The sequence below is a fragment of the Nyctereutes procyonoides genome, unplaced genomic scaffold, assembly GCF_905146905.1.
Source record: "Nyctereutes procyonoides isolate TBG_1078 unplaced genomic scaffold, NYPRO_anot_genome, whole genome shotgun sequence".
NCBI lineage: Eukaryota > Metazoa > Chordata > Mammalia > Carnivora > Canidae > Nyctereutes > Nyctereutes procyonoides.
Genome location: NW_026575042.1, coordinates 30896860 through 30915264, shown reverse-complemented (window position 1 = coordinate 30915264; position 18405 = coordinate 30896860). Strand labels below are relative to the sequence as shown.

Sequence of the window (18405 nt, the reverse complement as noted above, 5' to 3'; positions counted from 1 at the left end):
CAGGCCAATATCTCTGATTAACATAAATGCAAAAATCTTCAACAAAATACTAGCAAACTGAATCCAACAATACGTTAAAAAAAAAAATCATTCACCACAATCAAGTGGTATTTATTCCTGGGATGCAAGGGCAGTTCAATATTCCCAAATCAATCAACGGGATACATCACATCTCAATAAGAGAAAGAATAAAAATCATGTGATCATTTTAATAAACACAGAAAAAGATATTTAACAAAGTACAATATTCATTCATGATAAAAGCCTCAACAAAGTAGATTTAGAGGCAGCATACCTCAACATAATAAAAGCCATACATGAAAAAACCACAGCAGACATTATACTCAATGGAAAAACTGAGAGCTTTTCCCCTAAGTCAGGAACAAGACAAGGATGTCCACTCTCACCACATTTACTCAACACAGTACTGGAAGTTCTAGCCACAGCCATCAGACAACAACAACAACAACAACAAAATAGAAGGAATCCAAGTTGGTAAGAAAGAAGTAAAACTTTCACTATTTGCAGATGACATACTATATATAAAAAACCTTAAGGACTCTACCAAAAAATTACTAAAACTCACAAATGAATTCAGTAAAATTGCAGGATACAAACCAATGTGCAGAAATCTGTTGTATTTCTATACATTAATAATATAAGCACTAGAAAGAGAAATTAAGAAAACAATACCATTTACAATTAAACCAAAAATAACAGTATACATAGGATAAGCCTAACCAAAGAGGTGAAAGATCTATATTCTGAAAAATATAAAACATTAATGAAATAAATTGAAGTCACAAAGAAATAGACATTCCATGCTCATGGATTCAAAGAACAAATATTGTTAAATATCTATACTAACCGAAGCAATCTACAGATTTAATGCAATCCCTATCAAAATAACCAATCATAGGGCAGCCCCTGTGGCTTAGCGGTTTAGCGTCGCCTTAGCGTCGCCTTCAGCCTGGGGCGTGATCCCGGAGATCTGGGATCCAGTCCCATGTCAGGCTCCCTGCATGGAGCCTGCTTCTCCCTCTGCCTGTGTCTCTGCCTCTCTCTCTCTATGTGTGTCTCTCATTAATTAAAAAGGAAAACTTTAAAAAAAGAATTAAAAAAATAACTAATCATATAGTTTCACGGAACTAGAACAAACAATCCTAAGATTTATATGAAACCACCAAAGTAATTTTGAAAAGGAAAAGCAAAGCTGGAATAGAACTATCCTATGATCCAGTAATTGTACTACTGGGTATTTACCCCCCCGCAAAATACAAAAACATTAATTCGAAGGGATACATGTACCTCTCTATGCTTATCGTAGCATTATTTACAATAGCCAAGAAGATGTAGTACGTAGTGTGTACATACACACTGGGATATTATTCAGCCACAAAAAAATGAAATCTTGTCGTTTGCAACAACATGAATAGACCTAGAAAGTGTAATACTAAGAGAAATAAGCCAGTCAGAGAAAGACAAATACTGTATGGTCTCACTCATATATGGAATTTAAGAAACAAAGTAAACAAGGGGGGAAAGGGACAAAGCAAGAAGCGAACTCTTAACTATAGAGAACAAACTGGTGGTTACCGGGGGTGGGGGAGTGGGGAGATGAGTTTCAGAATAAGAGAGGGGGATTAAAGAGTACACATACTATGATGGGGAAAAAAAAAGTAACTAAATTTTCCTAAAGTGATACAAAATAAAACAATTTTCCTTTTGTTTGGGCTTTTGATTCTTTCATCACTTTGGTCTGCAATTGGCATATATTTAATCTTTTATTTAGAGTTTGCAATGATTTTAGAGAATGGCATTGGCAAAATTTCCATTACAGACTCTGCCAGCACATTTTAACTTTTTCCTATGAAAAAGTAAATCATTTAGCTTTGAGAATTTTGCATTTGAAACTCAAAAATTTGCATGCTATAAAATTACTTTAGGTTTTTAAATTATTCTAATATAACAATATTTATAGATTGTCAGTTAACTCTCATGTTAACATGTTTGAAATTGCTATTGACGGGATCCCTGGGTGGTGCAGCGGTTTAGCGCCTGCCTTTGGCCCAGGGCGCGATCCTGGAGACCCGGGATCGAGTCCCACGTCGGGCTCCCGGTGCATGGAGCCTGCTTCTCCCTCTGCCTGTGTCTCTGCCTCTCTCTCTCACTGTGTGCCTATCATAAATAAATAAAAATTTAAAAAAAATATTTAAAAATAAAATAAAAAAAAATAAAAAAAAAATAAAAAAAAAAGAAATTGCTATTGAATTTTCCTAGCTTTGGAAACACACACACATCCGTATACAGAGATTATGATCAGCAAGTCTTTGATGTTGCTAATATTTTTCCATGATTTTTTTTGCTCATTATTAAATTACTAATCCAACTTTAAAAAAAAAAAGCAAAGGTAGAGGTATCAATTCCAAATTTTAGGTATATTACAACACTGTAGTAATTAAAACAGTATAATACCAACACAAAAATAAACACACAGATCGATGGAAAAGAAGACTCAGAAATGAACCCACAACTAAGTGATCAACTAATCTTTGACAAAGCAGGGAAAGAATATCCAATGGGGGGAAAACACACACAAAAAAATCAGTCTCTTTAACAAATGGTGTTGGGCAAACTGATCAGCTACATGCAAAAGAATGAAACTAGACCATTTCTTATGCCATACACAAAAATAAACACAAAATGGATTAAACACCTAAATGTGAGACCTGAAACCACAAAAGTCCTAGAACACAGGCAGTAATGTCTCTGAATCAGCCATAGTAACACTCTCCTAGATAAGTCTCCTGAAGTGAGGGAAATAAAAGTAAAAATAAACTGGGGTACTTGGGTGGTACAGCCAGTTAAGTATCCTACTATTGATTTTGGCTTAGGTCATGATCTCAGGGTTGTGAGATTGAGCCCCATGTTGGGCTTCCTGCTCAGTGGGGAGTGTGCTTGAGATTCTTTCCCTCTGTCCCTCTGCCCATGTTCACTCACTCACTCTCTCTCAAAAAAACCTGTGATATACATAGGATGATATATAGGAACCTCATGGTAACCAGAAATTAAAAACCTATAATAGAAAAAAAAACCCTATAATAGATATACAAAAAGTAAAAAGAATCCAAGCATAGCACTAAAAAAAGTCATCAACTCATGAGGGAAGAGAGCAAAAGAAAGGAATAAAGTAGAAATACAAAGATAATGAGAAAACAATTAACAAAATGGCAAGAAGTACATACTTTTCAATAATTACTTTAAGTGTCAAGGGATTAAATGCTCCAATTAAAGACATGGTGAATGAATGGATTTTAAAAAAAAAAAACCACCACCAACAAAATAAGACCCACCTATATAATGGCTACAAAGACTCACTTCAGGGGCACTTGTGTGGGTTCAGTCGATTAAGCATCTAATCCTGGGGTCCTGGGATTGAGCCCTACATCAAGTCTCTGCTCATTGGGGAGTTGTGCTCACACTCACGTGCGCTCTCTCTCTCTCTCTCTCTCAAATAAATAAATAAAATCTTAAAAAAAAAATAAAGACAAAGGGAGAAATTCATAGTAATACAATAGCAGGGGACTTCTTTAACATTCTACTTCACCAATGGATAGATCACCCAGACGGGGGAAAAAAATCAATAAGGAAAAAGTGTCTTTGAACAACACATTAACTGATTGGACTTAACATATGATAGATAGATAGATAGATAGATAGATAGATAGATAGATAGATAGATAGATAGATAGATAGATGATAGATCCACAAATAGAATACACATTCTTTTCAAATGCACATGAAACATTCTCAGGATAGATCACATGTTAAGAAACAAAACAAGTCTCAATCAATTTAGGAAGACTGAAATTGCTTCAAGCATCTTTTCCAACCACAAGACTATGAAACTAGAAATCAATTACAAGAAAAAAACTGAAAAAATCAAAACAAAAACACAAACACATGAAGGCTAACAAGAAATATGCTACTAAAACACCAATGAGTCAATGAAGAAAAAAAAAATACCTTGAAACAAATGAAAATGGAAGCAAAACACTTCCAAGTCTTTGGGATACAGCAAAAAAAGGGAAGTTCTATGCACGTGCTCTCTCTCAAAATAACAAAACAAAACAAAACAACTTTGATATACATAGGATATTACATATAAACCTCACGTAGCCACATGTCAAAAATCTATAATAGATGCACAAAAAGTAAAAAAGAACCCAAGCATAACACTAAAGAAAGTTTATAGTGATACAGGCCTACCTCAAGAAATTTTTTTTTAGTCTTAAATAAAGAATCTAACTTTACATCTAAAGAAATTAGTAGAAAAACAAAGCCCAAAGAAATAAAGATCAGAGCAGAAATAAGCAAAATACAGATTAAAAAAGCAGTGGAAAAGATCAATGAAACTAAGCTGATTCTTTGAAAATAGAATCAATTGGACCTAAGCCAGGTTCATCAAGAAAAAGGTCTCAAAGGACCATCAAATAAAGGTCCATCAAAGAGAAAGGACCAAAGAGAAAGGACTAAAAAAATCAGAATAAAAGAAAGAGGATTCAACTGACACCATAGTAATTCAAAGAAATTTAAGAGACTACTATGAGAAATTATGTGTCAACAAATTGGACAACTAAAAAAAAGTGTATAAATGCCTAGAAACAATCTTCTAAGACTGAAAACCTGAACAGATTACTAGTAATGAAATTGAATCAGTAATTTAAAAATCTCTTAAACAAAAATCTAGGACTGGTTGGCTTTAGAAGTGAATTCTACCAAATAGTTAAACATAGGTAATACCGATCATTCTCAAACTATTCCGGGGGCACCTGGCTGGCTCAGTCAGAGGAACATGTGACCCTTGATCAAACTACTCCAAAAAATACAAGAGGAAGAAATGCTTCCAAATTCATTCTATGAGGCATTACCCAGATACCAAAACTAGACAAAGACACTATAGTAAAAGAAAATTAAGGAAACAATTCCATTACAGCTGCTTTAAAAGAATGCAATATCTAGGAATACATTTAACCAAGGAGATGAAATATTTGTATATTGAAAACTATCAGACACAGTGAAATTAATTGAAGGTAATACAAATAAATGGAAAAAAATTCTATGCTCATGGATTGGGAGAATGAACATTGTTAAGGCCAGAAGTAACATTGTCAAATGTTAAAACCTGAAGCAATCTACAGATTCAATGCAATCCTTATCAAAATCCCAATGGCTTTTTTTCACAGAAATAGAACAAATAATCCTAACATTTGCATGGAACCACAAAAACCCTAAATAGCCAAAGCAATCTTTAAAAATTTTTTCTCTTATTTGTGTATAGTTGACACACAATGGTACATTAGTTTCAGGTGTACAACATAGTGATTTGACTTTTCTATATATTCTGCTATGCTTGCCGTAAGTATAGCTACCATCTGTCACTGTGCAATGCTAGTACAGTATCCCTGAGTATCCTCCATATGCTATACTTTTACTATTGTGCCTTATTACATAATTAGAAGCCTGTATCTCTCACTCTCCTTCACCCATTTTGTCCAATTTTTCCTCTGGCAACCATCAGTTTGTTCTCTGTATTTATAGATCTGCTTCAGCTTCTTTTTGTTTTTTAGATTCCATGAGTGAAATTATATGGCATTTATCTTTTTTTTTTTTACTTATTTTGCTTAGCATAATAGCCTCTCAATCTATCCATGTTGTCACAAATGGCAAAAATCACATCCTTTTTATGGCTGTGTAATATTCCAGTGTGTGTGTGTGTGTATGTGTGTGTGCGTGCACGCACCACATCTTTATCCAGTCATCTATTGATGGGCACTTGGGTTGTTTTCATACCTTGGCTATTGAAAATAATACTGCAATAAACATATGGGATGCATATATCTTTTTGAATTAATGTTTTCATTTCTTTGGTTAAGTATTCAACAGTCGAATTATAGGATAAGATATTTCTGAAAGGTTAAGTAATTTCTACACCCAACATGGGGTTCAAACTCACAACCTCAAGATCAAGAGTGGCATGCCTACTGAGCCAGCCAGGCACCCCTGGATAAGGTATTTCTATTTTCAATTTTTTAAGAAATGTCTATACTGTTTTCCATAATGACTGTAACAATTTACATTCCCACCAACAGTGGATAAGGCTTCCTTTTTCTCACATCTTTGCCAACAATCTTTTTGTCTTTTTGATACTAGTTATTCTGACAGGCATGAGGTGTATCTCATTGTGGCTTTGATTTGCATTTCCCTGACTGAAAAGATGCTCAACATCACCAATTATATGTCTATTGGCCATCTGTATGTTTTCTTTGGAAAAAATGTGTAATCAAAGGTCTACTTTTTTTTAAGATTTTATTTATTTATTTATTTATTTATTTATTTATTTATTTATTTATTTATTTATTTATTTATTTATGAGAGACACACAGAGAGGCAGAGACAAAGGCAGAGGGAGAAGCAGGATCCATGCAGGGAGCCCGATGAGAGACTCGATCCTGGGTCTCCAGGATCACACCCTGGACTGAAGGCGGCGCTAAACCTTGGAGCCACCGAGGCTGCCCTCAAAGGTCTATTTAATTACTATAGCTTTGTAAGCATATTTTGAGATCTGCAATTGTGCGCTTCCAGCTTTGTTCTTCTTTCTCAAGATTGCCTAGCCAAAGAAGAAACAAGAAAGAACAAAACTGGAAACATCACTCTATGTTACAACTCTATGGCAAACATGTAACGAACACTATGGTGTCAGCATAAAAACAGACACATGGATCAACTGAACAGAACAGAGAGCTCAGAAATAAATTCATGCAGGTATAGTCAATTTATGACCAGAGGAGGCAAGAATATACAATGGGCAAAGTATAGTCTCTTCACTAACTGGTGTTGTGAAAATTGGGCATCTGCATGCAAAGGAATGAAACAGAGCTACTATCTTTTTTTTTCAGAGCTACTATCTTATACCACACACAAAAATTAATTGAAAATGAATTAAAGCCTTGAACATAAGAACTAAAACCATAAAACTCCTAGAAGAAAACATAGGTGGTAATTATCTTGACATTGGTCTCCGTGTTTTTGGATTTGACACAAGAAGCAAAAATTAACAATTGGGACTATATCAGGCTAAAAAGCTACTGCACAGCAGAAGAAACAATCAACAATTGTTGGAAAAGGCAACCTGAGAAAGGAACTATTAGTAAATCATTTATTTTTCCTCCAAATCCATTTATCAGTTCTTATTCTTACTGTGCTGACAGCTGGCATCATTTATACTTTAAGAAAACCACTTAAGGGATCCCTGGGTGGCGCAGCGGTTTGGCGCCTGCCTTTGGCCCAGGGCGCGATCCTAGAGACCCAGGATCGAATCCCACATCGGGCTCCCGGTGCATGGAGCCTGCTTCTCCCTCTGCCTGTGTCTCTGCGCCTCTCTCTCTCCCTCTGTGACTATCATAAATAAATAAATAAATAAAGAAAAAAAAGAAAAAAAAAAAAAAGAAAACCACTTAAAATTTGCCAAATATCTAAGATAGTTACAGGTACGAAAGACATACAAATTAAAACCTTTTACAAAGTCATAGATACTATAATTTGTCCTTGACTGTAACTTCTGTATTCCAAAATGACTGCAAAACTAAAACCTTAGAGGGATCCCTGGGTGGCGCAGTGGTTTGGTGCCTGCCTTTGGCCCAGGGCATGATCCTGGAGACCCGGGATCAAATCCCACGTCAGGCTCCCGGTGCATGGAGCCTGCTTCTCCCTCTGCCTGTGTCTCTGCCTCTCTCTCTCTCTCTCTCTCTCTGTGATGACTATCATAAATAATAAATAAAAAATTTAAAAAAAACTAAAACCTTAGAAAAACTGTACACCTTGTACTTTGGTTTACATCTTGGAAAGAAAGGCTGTTTCACTGTTACACATTTAGTGTCTCTGGTGGGTTGAGGAGAGAAACACCATGATACCTTGAACTTTTACACTTTTCTCCTGTTGACTGTGGTGCTCTGAGGTAGGTCTGGCGAAGGTCCATGAGACAAGGCTGGAGATTCTCCAACGGATATGCAGACTTCTGAACTAAAGATTCAGGCCAGCCCTGTCCTGTGGCTGGGGAGAATGCCAAATGAAAGGCCGCTGACAGCAAATACTTTAGGTATGGGTCAGCATCCATCAAAACCCAATTCTCCTCAAAACAGTGCAAACTTTCAACTTCTCAGCTGGCAGGCTGCTGGTGCAGAAAGTATTGGGCAAGAAACCGATTTGTTGTCAGTACAGCAAGGTCAAAAGCAAGCACTCTAAAAAAAAAAAAAGCAAGCACTCTTTTATATTCTTTTTAATTTTTTTAAAAGATTCTTATTTATCCATTCATGAGAGACACAGAGAGAGAGGCAGAGGGAGAAGCAGGCTCCATGCAGGGAGCCCAACATGGTACTTGATCCCAGGGACTCTGGGATCATGCCCTGAACCGAAGGCAGACAGACGCTCAAGCACTGAGCCACCCAGGTGTCCCAAAAGCAAGCACTCTCAAAGCTAGGTGCTCCATTCTCAGGATGTGCGTCTTGTTATAGGTATCACTGGCGACACGCACCAACTCTGCTGTTTCCGGGGGGTGTGTTTCTTCAAACGTTGAGGCTAACACAGACAAATGCAGGGTCTTATTCAGTACTTCATATTCTTCTCCTACTTCAGCTCACCAGTCCACAAGAACAACCCTCATACTGTGAGCGATGTCTGGCTGTGTCTTCCTGAAGCCCACTTCATGCTTACGGGTCACCTCCATCTCCCTATGGTATGTGTGAATGTTCTCATGGTAGTCCGACACTTCATTGACACTCACTGGCTTTTCATCTTCTAACAACTGATATGTCCATGGCATGTGGTGACTCAAAACTACCATCCATTGGATAGTCAAAGGTAGCAGTGGTTTTTCTTGGTCCAGGTAAAGTAATAGCTGAATTAAACACATTTTCATGTTCTGTTTTCTTAGATTCAGCTGACCTCCTCGGAGTGTGTTCTTCTGCTTCATTCACATGAATGGTAAATGCAGGCTGTTAACGGTTTGCTTTCCAGGCAGGAACAATGACCTGCTCATTGTTTATAGGAAGATCCTTTAAAGGTGCAATCCATCCTGTCTTGAGCCTCTGCTGTGGTGCTGGAACATGTGGGTTCCTGGCCTTTAGTACCACCAGCCTGGGATGGGTGGGGGTTGCTGGGCAGGTGCTGCCTTCTGAGGGTTGAGGGTTTTATTTGTTTTTTAGAGAGAATCTTAATCTTAATCTTAATCTTTTTTAGAGAGAATCTTAATCTTAATCTTAAGGCTCCGTGTTGGAGTCTTAACCGACTGAGTCACTCAGACGCCCTGTGGTTGAGGTTCTCCTGGTCCTCTTGGAGATCCATATCCTGGCCACAGGTCTGGACTTAGAGCTGTCCAAAATCACTGCTCCCAGGTCATGGTGTGACTAACCTGTGGCACCAAGTAGCATGTAATCTGTCTTGCTGACACGCAAGAGATGCTCGAGCGTAGACACTGCCACAGCCCAGGTCAGCCTGCCCACTGGGGATCACACAGCTCTGAGTAAATTGTAAAAGGTATAGGCAGGAACTGCCAGGTGTAGAGGGCTACAGTGGCCCCCTGTAAATCATATATTTTAGAAGGGGTTAATATCCAAAATATATAAAAACTCATACAACTCAATACCAGAAAGAACCAATCCAATTAAAAACTAGAGGATTGGAATAGGCATTTTCCCCCAAGAAGACATACAGATGGCCCACAGGTATATGAAAAGATGCTTAACATCACTAACCATCAAGGAAACACAAATCAAAACCACAATGAGATTATCATTTAACAACTGTCAAAAAGGCTATTATCAAAAAGACAACAAATAACAAGTATTGGCAAGCAAGTGGGAAAAAAGGAAACTTCCTGCGCTGTTGGTGGGAATATAAATTGTTACAAAGCCATTATGGAAAAATAGTATGGAGGTTCCTCAAAAAAATTAAAAATAGAACTACCCTATGATCCATCAATTCCACTTCTGGGTATTTATCCAGAGGAAATAAGAACAGTAGCTTGAAAACGTATCTGCCTCCCCATGTTCATTGCAGCATTATTTATAATAGCCAAGACATGGAAGCAACCTGAGTAAGAGTCCATTCATGGATGAATGGATAAAGAAACTGATGTATAGGGGATCCCTGGGTGGCTCAGCGGTTTAGCTAGCACCTGCCTTCGGCCCAGGGCGTGATCCTGGAGACCCGGGATCAAGTCTGGCATCAGGCTCCCTGCATAGAGCCTGCTTCTGCCTCTGCCTGTGTCTCTGCCTCTCTCTCTCTCTCTCTCTCTCTCTCTCTGTGTGTGTCTCCCATGAATAAATAAATAAAAAATATTAAAAAAAATAAACTGATGTATACACTCACTCAAACACTCCAATACTCCACAGGAATATTATTTGGCCATAAGAAAAAAAGAAGGAAATCTTACCACTTGTAACATGGATGTACCTTGAGGGCATTATGCTAAATGAAATCTGACAAAGACAAATACCAAATAACCTCACTTATATGTGCAATCTAAAACAAAAACAAAATAAAAAACCAAACTCATAGATACAGACAACAAATAGGTGGTTACCAGCAGTAGGGATGGGGTAGGAGAAATGAGTGAAGGGGGTCAAAAGGTACAAACTTCCAGTTATAAAGTAAATGTGTCCTGAGAACACAGTGTACAGCATGGGGACTATATTTAAGCATTCTGTATCGCAGATTTGAAAGTTCCTAAAAGAATAGATCTTTTAAAAAATATTTTTATTTATTTATTTGACAGGGAGAGAGAGAGCCAGAAAGCACAAGTGGGGAGAATGGAAGAGGGATAAGTAGACTCTCACTGAGCAGGAAGCCTGAAAGAATAAATCTTAGAAAAGTCCTCAGCACAAGAAAAAAAATTTTGTAACTATGTTGACAGACATTAACTAGACTTACTGTAGTGATCATTTTGAAATAGTTTGAAAATATTGAATCATTATGTTGTATACCTGAAACTAATATGTTATATGTCAATTATACCTCAATATAAACAAAAACAACACAGGCTACCACTGAGTCCAAGTTTTGGTGACCAACCAAATAAGCTGTTAGAGTCTTAAGAGCTAATATTTAAGTCCAGAATCTCTAATAAGTGCATGCATATCAATGAATTCAGCTCCCTCTAATGTTACATTCTGTTCTCCTGGCTTTAACCCTTCAAAACACACTCCCATAATTATTTCCCAGATTTCCTTTTTTTTTTTTTTAAGATTTTATTTATTTATTCACGAGAGACACACACACAGAGGCAGAGACATAAGCAGAGGGAGAAGCAGGCTCCCCACAGGAAGCCCAATGCAGAACTCAATCCCAGGACCCTGGGATCATGCCCTGAGCCAAAGGCAGATGCTCAACCATGAGCCACCCAGGTATCCGTTTTCCCCAGATTTCTGCCAATATATGTTAAGAAAAACTCTTTCTTTTTCCTCACTCTAGCTATGGGTGTAGTGGTAACAAGTTCTTGAGAATGTGCATGTCTTTGCAAGGCAATCTGTCCCAAGTGAGGAATCTCAGGATTTTCAAGAAAAGGTTAGCTTTCTCAGCCAGCCCAGGAGGGCAAACTATGACCACTGGCAAGGAAAGCTCAGAGAGACCTGAAGGTTGCTGTTTGTTTTGTTTTGATTCATTCCAGTTTAGTTTTTTTTTTTTTTTTTTTAAGAAAACTCTATGCCCAACGTGGGGCTCGAACTCACAACCCTGAGATCAAGAGTCGCATGCTTTAATGACTGATCTAGCCAGATGCCCTAAGACTTGAAATTTTAAGATTCTATTTTGTCTGAGTCCAACCAGATGTTGCCATTCCAAGTTTTGGGCATCATCTTCCCCAATCAATATCCTAAATGTCACATGAAAAACTTAATGAGGTTGTGAATTCAACTGATGTTGTAATTCTACAATCTGCACGATTTCATTTGGTTTCAGGAATGTCAGTCAGCCCCCCAGCTACATGAAATGATTCTATTAGGTCTGGCCTGGAGGCTCTCTGGTCCTTGGACTGTGACTTGAGCTGAGAGTTTAAAGACCTGAGCTTGCCATTCATTCTCAGAAGCACTCCAGTAGGTGCAGAATCAGGCCCTCCTGCGTCCTCGCAGACATCATTACTGCCGTAAAGGTCAAGTGCAGCCCAAGTCTCAGGGGCTCCCAAGGCACTTGATTCATCACAGAGATAGTAACTTAATTGTGATGCCATCGCATGTCACGGATTATGAGCATCCCATTGCCCACCCGCAGGGAGCTCATCATTTCACTTGAATCCAAAGGCACCAGCAAACCAATCCCCAAATCCAAACTTTGAAGGTTTTTCCTGAGACCATTCCTGGTACCATTTCATCAGCCAGCATTCAGTCAGAAAACAAAGTAAACCAGTAATTTTAAGAGGAAAAATGTAATATAAAGAATAATTAGCTAGTAAAAGTTTGGCTAACTACTAAGAAGGGTAAAAGGGTGCACGGAGGTGCAGCACTAGCTGCGCAGAGAGCAGGCTCTAGAGTGAGCGCCCGAAGGTACTCAGAAACTTAAGCGGGGGGGGGGGGGTGTCCCGCTCAAGGCTGAGGCTCGAACCCGTGAGGGGACAACTTGGTCACCAGCTGGCAAAGGACAGATGTGCACAGGGTCCGGAGTTTCTGAATCATAATAACATGGGGTAAAGAGACGCAACTTTGGAAACTAGAGACAATAAATTAATAATGGATGCTCACTGGCAGGAACTCTAGGAAAGCAACCTGCTAATGTGGGAATGTGGGAAATCCTATAAGCCAAACGACCAGGTTTCTTCAATAACTGAATGGTGGAAAAACAACAACAACTGAATGGTAAGAATAAAGTGGGGAAATCCTGGGAGGCTTAGAAAACTAAACGCAGTACGTCGTTCCTGCCTGGATTCTGTTCCAAACAACACGATTGCAAAGGATGGACCATGTGAAAGGAGAGAACGTGAATACAACAGGATGTTTGATATTAAGAAAATGTGAAAATGTTCAGTTTGTAGGTGTGATCATGGTATTGTGGCCTAAGGTTTATCCCTAGGTGAAACCTATTTATGGGTAAAATAGGTCTGGGTTCAGCTTTAAAGTAATCCAGGGAGTGGGGAGGGTCTTCATAAGTGAAAGAAAAGTGGTTACAAATGGATAATCTCAGAAGCTTCCTTGTGGGTTCAAGGACTTCTATTGCACTAGTCTCTGTACTCATATATTTGAGATTTTTCATTATAAAACATCCTAAGAAAAATAAAATCACATCCCCAGCAATTAAATAAAAGATAGTACAACTCACCTCAACATTGGGAAGTTTATATGCTCCTGCTCTGAGAGGCGGGCAGTGAAAAAACCAGGCTCTAGCACAGCCATGCTGACCTTGGGACAGGAATATGGAGAAAAGCACCCTCAAGTCAAACTCCACGAGGATTTCTTTCCCATCTCGCTTCTCCAGCCTTAAATTAAACCTAGCTAGAGGAGCGGAAGCAGAGAGCCTCATGGTTAAGAACGTGCTAGAGCCAAAACACCTGGAGTAGAATCCTGGCTCCTTCATTACTAGCCATGGGACTTAGGCAAAGCTACTCAACCTTGGGGATCCCTCCATGGCTCAGTGGTTTAGGGCGTGCCTTTGGCCCAGGGCATGACCTTGGAGCCCTTAGATCAAATCCCAGATTGGGCTCCCTGCATGGAAACTGCTTCTGTGTGTGTGTGTGTGAATAAACAAATAAAATCTCTCAAAAAAAAAAAAAAAAAAGCTACTCAACCTCCAAGAACTTATTTTCTCAATTTGAAGGGACTGCCAGGGATTAAATGAACAACGCTAGTTCCTGTTTAGAAGCGTGTCTCACTCAAGGTTAAATGTTACACGAATACTTTTATTTTTTAAGATTGTATTTATTTATTTATTTAGAGCATGAGCAGGGGGAGAGGCAAAGAATCCCAAGCAGATTCTGAGCTGAGCTCGGAGCCCAGTTGTGAGGCTAGATCTTGTGATACTGAGATCATGACCTGAGAGGAAAAGGAGAGTCACTTGCTAAACCGACTGAGGCACCCAGGCTCCTCTGAGTACTTCTTAAAAATTCCAGCGAATGGATTGCTATTTAACACTTTAATGATTTTGTTTTTTAGCACTTAGCTCCTGACAGGAGCTGAGGTTTAAAAAGGAGAGAGAGAGAGAAGGAAGAAGGGAATGTCAGGGAAGAACAAAGGAATATAATGGAAGCTTGCAACCTTCTTTCACCCCCATTACCATGGTGCTGTTGGGGGTGGGAGTTCCTGATTTCCATCTTTAACTTGAGTTCTAATTAAAGACATACATTTGAACTTTAAAATCAGAGAAACCCAGGAAGAAAAATCGCAATGGTGCCAGCCCGTTCAAGCTGAAGTCAAGCCTAAGGAAGACTCATCTCTGTGCCTACACACCATTAAAAAGGATGCTTAAGTGCAACCCACCTGACCCTTAAAAGGAAGGAGCTGGTGAGTGAAGTGAACCTCAGGCCAGGCGCGTGGGTGGCAGGAACGGCTGAGGTTCCAATTCCTCCGTAGATGAGCTGTGGGATTCTGCAGTTGCTGATGCTTATCTCTTGCAAAGTTAATTATGGTTCATTTCGGAGTCATCAGGAGAACTGCAGGATTCTCCAGAAACCCGTAAAACAGAGGTGTTCTAACTGGGCAACCTAATGGACAGGCAAATGAAAAGTAGCCCCAAGCAGTGTGGGGCAGGTCAACATTTAGAGGCAGTGAGTTCTGGGACGGTCAGATTTACTGTCAAGACACAAGGCGAACAGAATCAGATCACTGTATAGACAAGGAGAGCAAACTAGCTGCAGTAATCCTGTTAATGGTGAGGTCATGTTTTAAGAGATGATGGGAAATATTAAAAATGGTATTCCTATCAGTAATTCTGGAACTATAAAAAGGTATACATAAAAATCGAAAGAATTTACTATTTTAGCTTACAGGTCTTCAGTATGAATTTCCCCTCATTTCACAGTATCCAAGAATGCATTTACAGGGGCGCCTGGGTGGCTCAGCAGTTGAGGGCCTGGCTTTGGCTCAGGACGTGATCCCGGGGTCCTGGGATTGAGTCCTGCATCAGGCTCCCTGCGGGGAGCCTGCCTCTCTGTCTCTCATGAATAAATAAAATCTTTTAAAAAAAGAAAAAAAAAAACCTTCAGGTTATGCCAAAATGCAGCAGTTTGAGAACCATGGACATCACCCACAGCGTCACCCTGCTTCTTATGAAGGTGCTCACCCGGGATAAAACCTTCAGCTGTAGTTTTGTTTTTTGTTTTTTGTTTTTTTTTTAAGATTTTATTTATTTATTTATGACAGAGAGAGAGAGAGAGAGGCAGAGACAGAGGCAGGCTCCATGCAGGGAGCCCGACGTGGGACTCCAGGATCGCGCCCTGGGCCAATGGCAGGTGCTAAACCGCTGAGCCACCCAGGGATCCCCAGCTGTGGTCTTTTTAAGGGATGCTAGGCGATCTAAACTTTGGAGTTAAAGAGGGAGAACATGGTCTCTGTCCTGAGGTAATCTTTTGTGTTTCCGTATGTTAACACTCAAAATAATTAATAGTTTATTTTGTATGTAAAGATTTTAAAAGATTAAAAAAATCAAAGTTTGAATTTTCCTGGGGGGAAAAAAAAGGTAAAATCATCTAGTAAGTGTCCAGAGAGGATAAAGAAAATTATTGCCACTTCATCCTAACAAGGTAAGATTGAAACCTTCAGAGCTTGAGGTCAGAAAGTGCTCAGGTCTAAAGGAAGACAAAAACAGAAAACCGGTTCCTGAAATGTCACTGCAAAATGTGGAACATCACAGTAAATATTTGCAAGAAACTTTTAAAGTTGTTCCCTTTAATCTACTACCCCTTTAAATGAGGAAATGACTTAGCCTACAGGTCTTCAGTGTGAATTTCCCACCCAGCTTCTCACCCGATGCTACAGGTATCTGCTCAAGCCCTGTGACCGCTAAAACAGGTCCGGGATGGGATGATGCGCCCCTGGTACTTAGGCACTATTTTCCATTGTATTTGGGACAAAGGAACTCACCTTTACAAGAGTTTCTTGCTGCATGCTCTGACGGGATCCCTGGAAAGTTCAGCTGGGGAGGGCTGTTCCCAGGTAAAATAAGTTGACGGCTTAAGTTCGACCCAGCTACTGTTACTACATACATCCAGTGATCATTGAGATTTCTGGTCTCATTTGGCTCCAATGTCAGAAGGCTACGTTAATTATATATAGATATATCCCCGGAGTCCTTGATGTGTACATAGTTCCTCTCGTTTATTTTTAGATAATAAAAATGCTTCTTTAAAGCAGTTATTTTTTGATTAATGTATCCTTTATAATATTCGTTACCTTTGTATTGAGCTCAGGAAGCAGTTCATAACTTGCCTGCGTTCTGCAGGCCCCATTAATGCCTAGTTACATAGCTGGGTGATGGATTAAAACCATCACAAACCTGTAGTTTCAGACTAGTTATTAGTTAGTTTTTTTTTTTTTAAGACTAGTTATTAGGTTTATATGACTCTCTACTTTGATTCTCCCGGCTAGCTGATTGCCACACTAACTTGTGTCTCCACTTTGTAAACACACAGGCATGCCTTATTTTGCTTTATTGCCCTTTGCAGATACTGCGTTTTTTATAAATTACAGGTTTGTGGCAACCTTGAATCAAGCAAACCTACTGGTGTCATTTTTCCCAACAGCATTTGCTCACTTCATACTTCTGTGTCACATTTTGGTAATTCTAGCAGTATTTCACATGTTTTCATTGTTGTCATATTTGTTATGGTGATCTGTGGTCAGTGTCACGTATAATTGTTTTGAGGGGCCATGAACTGTGCACCTACCACATGAGCTTAATTGATAAATGTGTGTGTTCTGGAAATAGTTGTTCCATTGAATGACCATTTCCTCATCTTTCTCCTCCTTGGATTTCCCTATTCCCTAAAATACAATACTGAAATTAGGGGACTTAGGAACCCTATGTGTTCAAGTGAAAGAAGAGTCACTCGTCTCTCACTGTAAATCAAAAGCTAGGAACGATTAAGCTTAGTGAAGGTGTGTCAAAAGCCAAGATAGGCCAAAAGTTAGGCCTCTTGCACCAGTTAGCCACGACGTGAGTGCAAAGTCAAAGTTCTTGAAGGAAAATAAAAGTGCTACTGCAGTGAACAACACAGATGATAAGGAAGCAAGACAGTCTTATTGCCAATATGGAGAAAGTTTGAGTGTTCTGGGAATAAGATCAAACCAGCCCACAACATTCCCTTAAGCCAAAGCCCAGTCCAGAGCAGGGCCCTGACTCTTCAATCTAGTGAAATCTTGGAGAGGTAAAGAAGCTGCAGAGGAAAAGTTTGAAGCTAGCAGAGGTGGGCTCATGGGGTTTAAGGGAAGAAGCCATCTCCATAACATAAAAGTGCAAAGAGAGGGACGCCTGGGTGGCTCAGTGGTTGAGCGTCTGTCTTTGGCTCAGGGCATGATCCTGGGTCCCGGGATCGAGTCCTGCATCGGGCTCCCTGCATGGAGCCTGCTTCTCCCTCTGCCCATGTCTCTGCCTCTCTCATGAATAAACAAAATATTTAAAAAAAAAAAGTGCAAGGTGAAGCAAGTATTGATGTAGAAGCTACAAATTATCCAGAAGATTGAGCTAAGATAATGAAATTGGCTCCACTAAACACATTTTGAATGTAGGCAAAACAGCTTATGTTGGAAGAAGATGCCATCTAGGACTTTCTTAGCTAGAGAGAGGTCAATGCCTGGCTTCCAACTTCAAAGGACAGGGAGACTCTCATTAGGTGCCAGGGCAGCTGGTGACTGTAGGCTGAAGCCAGTGCCCATTTACCATTACAAAATCCTAGGGCCCTGAAGAATTCTGTGCAATCTACTCTACCTATGGTTTAAAAATGGAACAATGAAGCCTAGATGACAGCACATCTGTTAACAACATGGCTTACTAAATATTTTAAGTATTAGTGTTGAGACCTACCACTCAGAGAAAGGAGATTCCTTTCAAAATGTTACTGTGCATCAACAATGTACCTGGTCACTGAAGAGCTCTGACGGAGATGGACAAAATATTTTAATGCCTACTAACAACATTCACTCTGCAGCCCATGGATCAGAGTGATTCTGCCTTCCAAGTCTTATTAAGAACTATATTGTGTAAGATTCTAGCTGCCATAGACAGCGATTCCCCTGATGGACTGGAGAGACGTAGGTTGAAAACCTTCTGGGCAGGATTCACCATCCTACCTGTCATTAAGAACATTTCGTGATTCATGAGAAGAGGTCAAAATACCAACATTGACAAGGAGTTTGGAAGTTCAACCCT

General features: G+C 39.4%; 1 pseudogene; it reads right to left on the bottom strand.

Moving 5' to 3' along the window:
• Window positions 1-7924: 7924 nt before the first annotated feature.
• Window positions 7925-13439, bottom strand: LOC129506954 (cyclin-A2-like; annotated as a pseudogene).
• Between the last annotated feature and the right edge of the window lie 4966 nt (window positions 13440-18405).